General features: G+C 31.0%; 2 long non-coding RNA genes across 7 annotated transcripts; both read left to right on the top strand.

Annotated features, from left to right (window-relative positions):
* Window positions 1-4,978: 4,978 nt before the first annotated feature.
* LOC114170467 (uncharacterized) lies at window positions 4,979-8,796 on the top strand. Of its 6 annotated transcripts, none has more exons than XR_014996665.1 (7): window positions 4,979-5,686; window positions 5,811-6,033; window positions 6,186-6,331; window positions 6,424-6,506; window positions 6,686-6,788; window positions 7,521-7,644; window positions 8,393-8,796. It is a non-coding gene; the product is annotated as an uncharacterized LOC114170467 (long non-coding RNA). The 6 variants fall into 6 exon arrangements; XR_014996664.1 differs by having other exon boundaries at window positions 6,424-6,511; XR_003601075.2 differs by lacking the exon at window positions 6,186-6,331 and having other exon boundaries at window positions 4,980-5,427; window positions 5,602-5,686; window positions 6,424-6,511.
* Window positions 8,797-9,011: 215 nt separating this feature from the next.
* Window positions 9,012-12,442, top strand: LOC146884927 (uncharacterized). The gene is made up of 3 exons (XR_014996838.1): window positions 9,012-11,748; window positions 11,861-11,927; window positions 12,010-12,442. It is a non-coding gene; the product is annotated as an uncharacterized LOC146884927 (long non-coding RNA).
* Window positions 12,443-12,479: the final 37 nt, after the last annotated feature.

Below are 12,479 nucleotides of genomic sequence, written 5' to 3'. Positions count from 1 at the left end.
TTAATCAATTAAATTTTACATATAAATACTTTGTCAAGTTTGTAAAAAAAAATTGTCACAAAATTATTTTTCATTTTTTAAAAGGTGTAAAACAAAATTGAAAGACAATAAAACTTTATTTCATACACATATTTATTTTGAATAATGGATATGAAAAAGAAATTATTTTTGTCTCATTGTTACCAAAATCAGATAAATCATGGCTTTTAGAGACTTAGGAAGAACTAGTGGAGTTATGAATAATACAAAGAGGAAAAAATTATGGGTGACAAAGTCTATCCTGTTTTGACTGTCCAACCCAATTTAACTCGTTCTATTCTTCAGTTGCCAACAATTAATTGTACCAAGCTAGTTTGCCAATGGAAAACGGGTTAGAATCTGTAGCTTGCCGCGCCATAGGACGGGCTAACGAACTAACCCGCCATTTTTTAAAAAAAAAATTAATATTTTTATTTTTATATATTACTTTCAAATTTTTATATAAATTTTGTTTATAATATATATATATATATATGTATGTATATATATATATACATACATACATATATATATATATATATGTTTTGATACATATACTTATAAATAAATATTTAGAGCATATTTAATTGTCTAAGTATTCTTTAAGCTTCTAATTTATCAATTAATATCTTTAATTGGATAAATTAAAATAATTATTAGATTTACATGTGAAATTACTCTATTATTAAATTAATGTCATGCATTTTGCATGTTATCATGTTAATGACATGATTGCATGTTATAAATAAGTCATGCTTAATTGCAAAGCTACTACAATTTTTACTTAGCAATTTTATTTGCACAACATACACCATAATTGGCAACTCTAACCGGGCGACACCATGAAATCACATGTAGCAGAATTCATTGACAAAATTGAGAAACTCTGCAATGAAGGGCATCAAACTGAAAGGTGTCTCGGTGCGCTCTTGTGCGCACGGTTGAATTGGAATTGAGATGTATGATGTTATCAATAATATCAGTATCAGTTTACCTGTATGTGGAGAACTCACTTTCTAATAACATTTATACCATCATGAAGGTGGTGTGAGGTTTAGTTACGATCTTTCTCGGATGCAGACCACAGGACTCCTGGAGATCTAAAGGTATGATAGATCATTGTTTTGTTTTTTCCTAGTACAATTTTTATTAATTCTAATTTAATGTAATTCTAATTTGATATGCATAGGATAAATGGAACACATTAGGGCACACGACAAGAATGAATTCCCCTTGAACGAAGGAGGGGTGAGCCCATACCTCAGGAGATCTTGGATAGAGTCTTAATTGCTCATACTCTTGGATAAAGTCTATATGGATAGAATCTAGAAGACTGTCTGGTATGTAGGTATTTTTGTTAAAATAAAAAATATTTATCTTATTCTAACTTTTGAATAATGATAGTAAAGTATTTGTCTTAAAAATTGCTTTGCATTTATAATTAATTATGCAAAATAATTTATAGTTAACCACGCAAAATAATATTGAATACTAACTGTAATTATGATCACGAGTTAAAATAATATTTAACTCTCTTGAGGATTAAATGAAATCTTAAATTGATCTTCATATCCATACCTTTATATATAGAGTTACTTGAATGTGATAAAATATAGTTCTTATCAATTATGGAGAACTTTGGACGATTACTTGATTGGCCGTTAGCCTGTTCTATCATTGTGAATATATAGACTTAATAATACATACTCTTTTATAAATGTTCATTGATGTTAAGAGACTAACGGTGACAATCAATTTTTGTATTTTTGTTCTGACCTTTATCTGAATATGATGTATTTTATGAATATGTTTTTGCAGGTATTTAGATGGAGGTGTTATTATATTTGATATAAGCATTAACTGAGTGTTTTAAACTTATGAATATTGTGATGTGTAATAAAAACTTTTGTTATTAATAGAACCTTTAGTTATTAGGGCTATTGTGGGTCTGGGTATAATCTTATATTTCATAAACAAAATTTGTAAGAATCAAATCAATATCTACTGGTGTGCATAGCAAAACTGTCAAGGGTTATGTAATTATAAATTGTAGTATTTAAATTTTTTAACTAATTATGTTTTGATATTTAAAATTATCTTATAAATAGAAATAAAAAAAATGAAAGTTGGAGATGATTGAGATAGATTATTTTAAATCATATATGAAATGATTTCATAATGTGATTCTAAAAGAGAGATGGAGGGAGAGAAATAGCCATAATATTTAATTGAAAATAAAGGGATAGTAAATAATTTTGTGTAATTTTACTCATGAATTTTATTTCACGATATAATAATACATGAAAAAGATTGAAATTTTCTTAGGGTACGATATTTTCACTAATAAAATTTTAACAATTTTGACAAACTACTTTATTTTTAAAAGGATAAAAAAAAGTACTATTTTATTATTTTATTTTGATTAAAAATAAAAAAATTTAATCAATTAAATTTTACATATAAAAACTTTGTAAAAAAAATTGTCAAAAAATTACTTTTCATTTTCTTAAAAGGTGTAAAACAAAATTGAAAGACAATAAAACTTTATTTCGTACACATATTTATTTTGAATAATGGATATGAAAAAGAAATTATTTTTGTCTCATTGTTACCAAAATCAGATAAGTCATGGCTTTTAGAGACTTAGGAAGAACTAGTGGAGTTATGAATAATACAAAGCAGAAAAAATTATTCTTTATCTCAAAATTTGGACCCTAACAGTGAAGGTCGAGGTGTGTTACAATTCAAGATCGGTATATATGTTATTACTTTTCATTTCCCATGCAACCACATGGGAATATTTTCTGAACTTCAACATCTATTCATCTGGGTTTTTGTTACAGCTGAAGCAGGTTATGGACTCAGATTCTGCTTTGACAGAGGATCTGATTGCGTACAACATCATCCCCTTAGACACATCTTCTTCAACAAATGCTATTGTTTCTTTACCTGAGGTGAGTTACTTTGTTTGGGATTCCAAATTTTTTACTATTCAGGTCTACTCATTTTTACCTGAAAAAAATGATTGTTCGGTGCAAGCAGCAATGTCAGCTTTGAAGTATTTCAGTGGCTTGCCAGAGTTGCCCAGGGGCTACTTCATTCCTTCATCGAGGAACACTAATGTGTCCGATTTTTTGCAGTGTATTTTTGGTTTTCAGGTCTGTATACTATGATTTCCATGTTGTTTATCGTCAAGATTAGTGTGATTCTTTCAATTGTAGAAAATATTTATATATTTATTTATTTATTGGGTTCTCAAAATTTGCAATATTTTTTAGAATATATCAATGATTGTGGGCTAACCTTGGGGTATTTACTGCAGTTTTAAAGTTCTTTTATTGTACCCATATTCCATTTCTTTCTCTTATCTTTTAAAATAAGTGATTAATTTACAGTATCAATATGAGATTTTTTTTTAACACTCTCATAATTAATGAGGTGATCGATGCTTCCATTTGCTTTAGCAAAGAAAATAACAATATCAAGATGAGTAGCATCCATATGGCCATAATCAGAATCACCATCTTCATAAGCAAAGTGTGTTTCTATGTTATTCTCATTATTTGTAAGATGCTTTGATGTACAATAAGTACAACTCAAATGGCCTTTACCACTGTAATGATAATATATACTTTCATCTTTTTGTCAATATTTTCACATTTTCCTTTTCCTTTCTTTTTCACATTATTGTGCTACTTCTGGTGACAAAATGTGTTTTTGAAAATTTCTTTATAACCATGTCCATAATCAAGATCACGATCACGATCATGAAAATATAAATAAAATGTTGCTGCATTCACTTCTAGGAATGGAGCAGAACCAATTTGGACAGGTTTCATGATTTTCTATCAAAAGCTCATTACTTTTTTCAGCCATACAAAGACATGAAATAAATTCATAATATTGATTGCTGCATTCACTTCTGGGAATGGAGCAGATTAGGCGGATCTCATGATTTTTCATCAAAAGCTTTATTGCTTTGTCCAGCCAGCCATACATAGGCATGAAATAAATTCATAATATTTGTGAATCCTTTTTCACAATATTTTTGTCGCATGAGCAAGTTAGTTACTTAGATGCTTTATTTCTTTATTTAATGGTATCCAATTATCCATTGCATGTAAATGTATTTCAACATTTAAAATCCAATAAAAGGAATTCTTCCTTACAATATCAAGGGTCACAAATCCAAATTTTGCAACTTTTCGCGTGTCTATAACTAACACATAAAATAATAATATTAATAATAATCATCATCATCATCAAAATAATAATATTAATAATAATCATCGCCATAATAAAAATAAATAATAAGACAGATGAAAAATTGATAAGGTCAAACAATTCTTATCACAAGAGGGAGAGTATAAGGTAAAATTATAAATTGAGAAAAGATTAGAAAGAGCCTGGATTGAGACACGCAGAGCATTATCCTTGGAGAGAAAAAACTTCCACTAGTCCTCAATTGGAGCATGGTGCTGATAACGTGTTATGAAATAAAGCGAATAACAGAGAGGAAGAAAGAATAATAGATAAGAGAGAAGAGAAAGAAACAATAGAGAATAGAGAATAGGGAGCAACTCATCTGTGTATTATTATTGATAGGAAGAGTCCTATTTATAGATACAATATGTAATTCATAAAGGAAACAAATCAACTTAGTTAATACTAATATTTATTTATCATAAAGAGTAATGAATCATATCAGCAAATGTATCAAATCAATGGACAATCATTAATTCATAACAACAAGTTTGTTACGAGGAGTTATAACAAGTTATTGAAGATTAACTGCCACTACAAAAAAATATATATTTAATAGAGGTTATTTTGGAGAGGTTACGAAAATCTCCATAAATAAACATAACTTAAGATAGTTTTGATAGGTTCTGTAAAAATTTAACAATAACAAATAATAGCAGGGATTTTAATGTTTTTCTTCAGAGGTTTATGACCTCCTCCATTGCTTATACTACATCTTTCACGTTTCACTCTTTCCCTCAATTTTTTCAACTTTCCCTCCCAGACTTTTACTGTTTCTTCTCTTTGAATTTCAAGTTCTTCTTCTTCTCGACAATCAGAACACAACACCTAAATAAAATGTGTAGATGTTTTTCTACTCCGCACAACGAATGCGTCAACTTCCTCCTTTACCCCTCACTGCGCTCAAACGCCGCCAGGATTCCGGCGAGGCTTGTCCACCATCAACGTTGACAGAACCGCCATGCATTAGTTGTTGGCCATTCCTCCACCGCACGCCACCTCCTTGTGCGCCTCACCTAGGGTTCGAACTACAATGTGCTTGCCCCTGCTCGGATTCATTCTCGTGCTTCTCCACTCTTCGTTGCTAGATTTCGCTCTTCGCCACTACTCGGCTCTCGCATCAAATTAGGAATTGCAGTGAAGTTGGTACTTGAACTTAACCTATCTTCGATAATTTGAAAAATCACATGTGTTTCATTTTGGTTCCTATAGAAGATATGTATTTGGTTTGCTCTATTTCCCTTCATTTAGCCTGTGCGAAGGTTTTCTAGTACTGTGTTTGTATTTGATTGAGGCAGTGTAATTGTTCTGTTCTAGTAGATTCTTGAACAAATTGATATATTATCTGCTTGTAATGGCTGAAGGGAATATATCGAAGTGCAAAAGGTGGCTCAATGACTAGGAGGTATATAATTCTAATAACTTCTTTCTATGAATTTTAGTTACGTAAGTTAGTAATTGGTTTTAGTACTGAAATGGAGAATGCCTTTCTAAAACCAAATGTAAATATTATAATTTAATCATTGCAGAGCCATTTTAAATCAGCTAAGAGATGAGAGGGGATCGTGTGTGGTGGTCTGCAAGTCGTTTGGTTGTGATTTCCTAGGTGAGGCAGTAATAGGGGGAGAAAAACAGCAGAAGAAGAACGAAGTAGTGGATGGAAAGATTCGCAAGGCAGGCATTGGGTGATATTGAGAATTTGGCCAATGTAAGAGGAGTTGTTAAAGTCAAGCCTCATGGTCCCATCACTAGGTTCCCTCTCACTTTCTCTTTATCTCTTTCTTTCTTTTACAATCACTTTTTCATTTGGTTGTTTAGAAAAAGTTGTTGAGGTTAATATTGATGTGATATTACTATGATTCTTAGTCAGTAAAATGTTAAAGACACTTCTACTGTTAATGCAGAATAAAATGCTTCTTTGAGAGATTGTGGTTACCACCTAGATGTCTTGGTAAATGAGAGTGATAGTATGAGAATTGAAGTTTACATAGTTAAGCCAAGTTCTGAAATCATTTGAATGAGCATTTGAGATAACATAATGACAAGAAAGGTGTATTACTTTTTCAATTCTATCTTAAAATATTTGTATTTATAAGATATTTTAAGAAAAGTGCTTAAATTTTATCTACTTATTTTTATAAGGTATGATCGAGTCATCTGTATTTATCAGAAGTAATAAATGAGATGCACTTCTGAAGTAATCAATCAACGATGTACCTGCAGCGGTGAGGTGACATTCCTTTGTGATGTTTTATTTTTAATTTGGCAAGAGTTCTACTTTTATCTCTTCCTTTACTTCTTAGGTGTACTTTATTTGTTTGTTCCACTAAATATTGGCTTAAGAAATTGAATGATATCAATAAATCTGTTTTTTAATTGCTGGTTTCGTACATTCAACCATTAGATGGAGTACATAAGAGCTCAATGCCAGTCAAGGGATGGAAAATTGCTTGCAATTGGTCACTCAATGGGTGGTATCTTGTTGTATGCAAGGCTTTCACGTTCCTGTAAGTCCCACAGATCTGCTGCTGATTTATTTCTTCTGCAAAAGTTACTTTTTATTCATGATTTATTTGATAGACAAATGAACATATTGCTTGTTTTGTGGTGCAAGTTTATTCACAGAAAATTTATCATAATTGCTTTGTGTATTTCACTTTCTATTTTAATTTGATATTATATAAAACCTTTAGCAATAAAAGTCTGCAGAAAGGTAGTAACAACCTTAATTTTACTTCAACAACATCACTGCAAGAAATAATCACTCGATTCTAGAATTCAGTGGTCAAATGAAGAAGAACTCTTCTTTAATCTATAGATTAAATAATCCTTTTGCAATGGTAGTGGCATCAATAGTCAAGTGCTGCAATTACAGCATTTAATTCAGTGTGCATCATTTGAAGGAAAATATAAACCATTTTGATCTTGGGCATCTTTTACTTTATCCATTCCTTTTTTATTGAGTGTGACATATTTGTAACTTAATTATTGTACACATCACTATTTATTAACAAACAAACAAAAAAATTTAGTTGTTTTACCACAACCAATGTGGAAGGTATTTTATAAATATCTATAGCTATGCACTTTCCCTCTTTTACTTGTGATAAATTTTATGGACAGGTTGAGATCTTGTGTGGAAGGAACATTATTGTGAATTATGATCTGTGAAGGAAACTGTTTGCAAATTATTTCTGTGAATCAATGTGTTGATCAATATTTCTGTGAACATGTTGCAGCAACAGACTGCTGTTGGAAACAGATTAAAGAACCTGTGATGAAACTTTATACTGAAACAACTGATGGATCCACCATTAAAGACAAGGAGACTACACTTGTTTAGTGCATTATGAAACAACTCTGGTAAGGAAGCTACTACCAATGTTAATCACATAAAAAATGTCTATTTTCATATTAGTGTGAAGTGGGGAATTGCTTATTTCTCTTGCATTCCATATCATGCCTATGTTACATAGGAAGCCATTTGATCTTTTACTTGAAAGTTACAATTTAGCAAATTTGTGAAGAAGAAAAATTTTTTGTTAGCCAGTTGATACACTATCTTCTTTATAAGTTCTGTAAAATTTATTGCTTAGTTTAAAGTAAATTAGATGGTAATGAGTTTGCTTACATGTTTCAACTATGCGAGGTTAAGGTGCACTTGAATCTCAAAGAAATGGTCATTGAAAAGTTATTATTACATGGTGATGAAGGTTAGATTGCAATAAATGAGTGTTATTAGTCATCTGTGTGTTTTCTGTTCTGTCTTTGATAATGAAGTTAAAGCCAAATTTAAAAGATTGGAGTCCAATGGACATTTTAAATCAAGATTCAGTCCCAGATTTGCAATAAGATGATTGACACAACACAAAATTTGACCACCATTCTTAATTAGACATTGATACTTTTTCAAGTTTTCCTTATTTGCTTAGTCCGTTCAGTTTTTATTTTTATATTTTTAATTTGGTTTCGTTGAATCTTCTTGTTACAAAATACTTGTTTGATCTGTTGTAAATGAAGCATATTAATGTTGTTGATGCAACTATAATGACTTTTCTGAATTGTTTGATGATGTTGGATTTCATGCTAATTCTAATGTTGATCATAGCAGGGTGCAAATATGACTACATGCAGTTTGATCAAGAATCCATGTGGAACAATTGCAGGCAGATTTGATTGCTCCCAATTGAAGACTTACTTGAAACCTGCTGAATCAACACACATGCAACTTGTTGTTACCAAGTTAAAGAGAAAGAAACACTTTAATTTCAAGTTGGATTGGAGCTGAATAAAAGAGTTTGAAGGGTCAATTTACCTACTAATTGAGTTACCATTAGGATTAATTAGTTAGTAGTTAAGTTGAACCATGTGTAATCATTTAGTTTTTAGTTTTCTCATATTGTTTCCATGATTCTATGCACGTTTCAAGTCTTCTATGGGCTAGCTCCCAAATTCTCAAAACTTTGTAATGTTGTTTTCATATTTCGTTAATACAAGTTGGATGTTTCTTTCCAATTCTTCTTTCTTTCTTTGTTCATGAATTGTTCTAGTCATTTTAATATTTGATTTGTTGTTTTCTTCCAATTTTGTTTTCATTAAAAATAGTTGGAAATAAAGGAGGTTTCAAACCTCCACAAAATAATAGTCAACAATAGAAGAGGTTAAAACCCTCCACAAAACAACCTCCGCAATATAACTCGGATACCAGGGGTCGTTCAAAACCTCCACAAATAGTTTGTGGCAACTCTAACTATGGAGGTTTAGAAAACCTCTGCAAATTAATTTGTAGAGGGTGAAAACCTCCGCAAATTGAAAAAAAAACCTCCACTAATTATTAGTTTTTTTGTAGTGTGCTATATCTGTTGAATGAAGCAAGTGCAACTTCTATTTTAGTTCTCAGTATCCCTGAAGTGTATGCTAAATTGGTTGTCTCTGATTAAGTATTCCCTTTAGGTCAATTCCATTTTTGAATGAAAATTTATGCAGAATAGAGAGGTAGTAATACAACCAACAATCTAGAAAGGAATGTTTTTCACGTTATGATTTGGAGTGATAGCATTAAGCTCTCATGAATGATAGGTATCCTAAGTTTGTTTTTTCTCTAAATAGATATTATCTTTTGTGCAGGTTAGAAGTTTGAGAAATAACATTAAGTTGATACGCGAATCATTGAGAGCTTCCACTGTCGTCGAAGTGCAGGTGAGTTCTGATTTTATTGTGGGGTTTGTGGGGTCCAAGGTCCAGGGTCCAGGGTCCGTACATAAACCTACCTTCATCTTTCACATTCTTTCTTCTTTAAATTTCTTTCCACTTATGTTAATTTCTGGAGTCTTACTTTTGTGCGGTTGTACTTATGATTATATCTTTGAATGCGTTTTTTGTGATTTTGATACTGTTACAAATTGTTCAAAGGAGTTTAATTATGACTTGAGAAAGAGCCAGGGATAGTGGGTTGAGTAGATGGACAGTGAGGGCAAGGAATTAGATGGGTAGCTTTTGAATTTTATTTTATTTTTTAGCCTAAAAATGTCGTTGTCTTTATTTAAATTTAGGGGTTTCAGTTTCTTCTCTTCATGTGTGGTTGGATTCTATTAAAAAAGGTTGGATTCCAGTTATTTGAAAATTAGTTTATTTGTTTGGGATTGAGCTCATTCTTTAAAGTTTGGTGTTGCATTCCATCTCTGAATTGCACCCTCGCCAATTTGTTTGCATGATTATTGTACTTGATCATATTTTTGTTAACAAAATTTTTTAGTGATAGGAAAAGGTAATCAGATTTAATATGAACTTGGAGATTTAGTTGGAATCTTTGTGGGCTAGTAAAGGAATTAAAGTATTAGGAAAAGGTTTGTAGCTAAATTATCTTAACCATGACTTTTACACAGGGATCTTTGCTATGTTGAGGCATTAAATTTAATCTAGCCTTGTTGAGACATATGCTTATTGTTTGTGCTGATTTCTCCACAGCTTTGTGGTTTTGGTTTGTGAATTTTGAATTCAATTTTTGGGTGTATTTGGAGTTACACGTTGATGTATTATAAAAGTTTAAGCTGAAACAGGGGCGGTGTGACTTTGTGATTAAATTTGTTACTCATTTATTATTATTATTATTATTATTATTATTATTATTATTATTATTATTATTATATTTTAATTGATGTTGCGTAGAGAAATGAAATTAACTGCTGAGGTGGTTTTGTTATGAGTTTGATACCTTTTTTTTTTCCTGCTGGTGGTGAATATGTAGTTGTCTTGGGGCTGGTTCGTGTGGCAGAACTCCTCCACTGTTCTATCTTTTTTATCTGGTTCATGTTTGTCAATGTTTGAAAAGATGAGAAAATCTATACTCATTGTGACCTCTTTAATGCTCATAAATAAGAAATAATGTTCATCTTCTAAATTATGGTGTTTATTTATCATGATCCGTTTGATGACATTTTCATGACATTTTCAAGGTTGAGGATGCAAACCCTGTTGGTAAAAAGTATGACAAGGGTATGTGCTCTTATTTCTTTGTGTTGTTACTTCTTTTTAAAATAAAATCAGTCTGCATTGAAGTATCAGTGCTTTGGATATATGCAAAACTATCTTATCGAGTTGATAATATGATTGAAGCAGCACCTTATTTTTTTCTACTAGAATGTTGCTGCAATATAAATCATTGATTATAGTCTCTTGTATATTTTAAGCACTTAGTTTTACACTGCTTTTCTATGCATCTAAATATAAATGGTTTCGATTACACATATCCACGTAAGCATATGTTAACGGCATTTCTCCAATTTAAACGAAATGAACTTAATTGATACAACATTTTAAAATTAGGAACCTGAATGAGACTTTTAAAAATTAAAGGGCCAAATTGATATTTCATTATGAAAATTGGGATCAAATAAATAATTTAACCATTTATAAAAGATACAATTTCGCCTTCTTAAATATACGTTTCGGAATGGGGAATTTGGGATGCATGCACCCACTTTTAATCTATTCTTCGGTTAGAACTATGGTGCTTGGAACACGCTACAACTTATATTTTTTTGTCCCTTAATTTCTGTTCTTGAGAAATTCAGTTTTTTCTAATTTTAGTTGATACTTTCTAGTTAGTTTGACCATTTCATTCCATTAAGTTGAGTAGTTTTTCATGAAAAACCAGTTTGAAAACAAATTTTAACATGTGAGATTTTAGCTTGTCATTGATTTGGGTCTTGAGAAGGCAGGTTGAGGATAGCATTGCTTCTAGTAGATGGTTTAGTTGTTGTGTGTGTGTGTGTGTGTTTTTTTTTTTTTTAATTTTAACATTACTTACATGTTTTGGTTATCATTTTCCGTTAAAATGTATGTATTGAATATTTTACAGACTTCATTGAACGGGATAATTAAGTTTGAGATATCTTTTTTGTTTGAGGTTCTGTTGCTTGCCATTGTCCGTGGACAGATCATCATCACAAAGCATTTAGACTGAGGGTGATTAATTCCAAATTCTTATTATTTTGTAATTGGTTTTTTATAATACTTTCTTGCAACTTTCTTTATGTGCATCAGTTTAAGTTATTAACTAAGAGTGTTTGTCTGAAAGGTTGTTTGCTTGAGCACCCGTCATTCTTTCCTAAATGATTTGTGGAGTTTTGCTAATATATGAGAAGGTATGCTTGGGTGTAGGGAACTTCATTGTAGTTATAGAAGTGTAATTCTTCCCTAATGATATGTGGAGCTTTGCTGATATAGGAGAAGGCTTGCTTGGGTGCAGGGACTACATTGTCGTTAGAGTAGTACACTAAGGTATGATTTGTTTTTGACTCGCTGCCATGTGGTAATTAATGTGGCGAGGAATTTTCATTGCTGCAAATTTCGTTTATGTTGGATCTATGTTGGACTTTCTCATGTAACCCTATAATTGTATATTTCATTGTATTGTTTCATTGGTTTTTAATTACATTAGAAAATTTGAGGATTGAAGCAAATATATCCGATCAAGTGTATAAAACTACTTGACTAAGTGACCTTGTAAATACCAAAAGCATTTAGTTCCCCTATAATTGTATATTTTCATTGTATTGTTGCATTGGTTTTTAATTACATTGGAAAATTTGAGGATTGAAGCAAATATATCCGATCAAGTGTATAAAACTACTTGACTAAGTGACCTTGTACATACCAAAAGCATTTATTTACACTTTTGTCATTGCTCATTAACT

The sequence above is a fragment of the Vigna unguiculata genome, chromosome 7 (assembly GCF_037176805.1).
Source record: "Vigna unguiculata cultivar grain cowpea cultivar isolate G323 ecotype 2 chromosome 7, ASM3717680v1, whole genome shotgun sequence".
In the NCBI taxonomy this organism is placed as follows: domain Eukaryota; kingdom Viridiplantae; phylum Streptophyta; class Magnoliopsida; order Fabales; family Fabaceae; genus Vigna; species Vigna unguiculata.
Note: the sequence above shows the minus strand (reverse complement) of the source record. Positions and strands in the feature narration are given on the sequence as shown.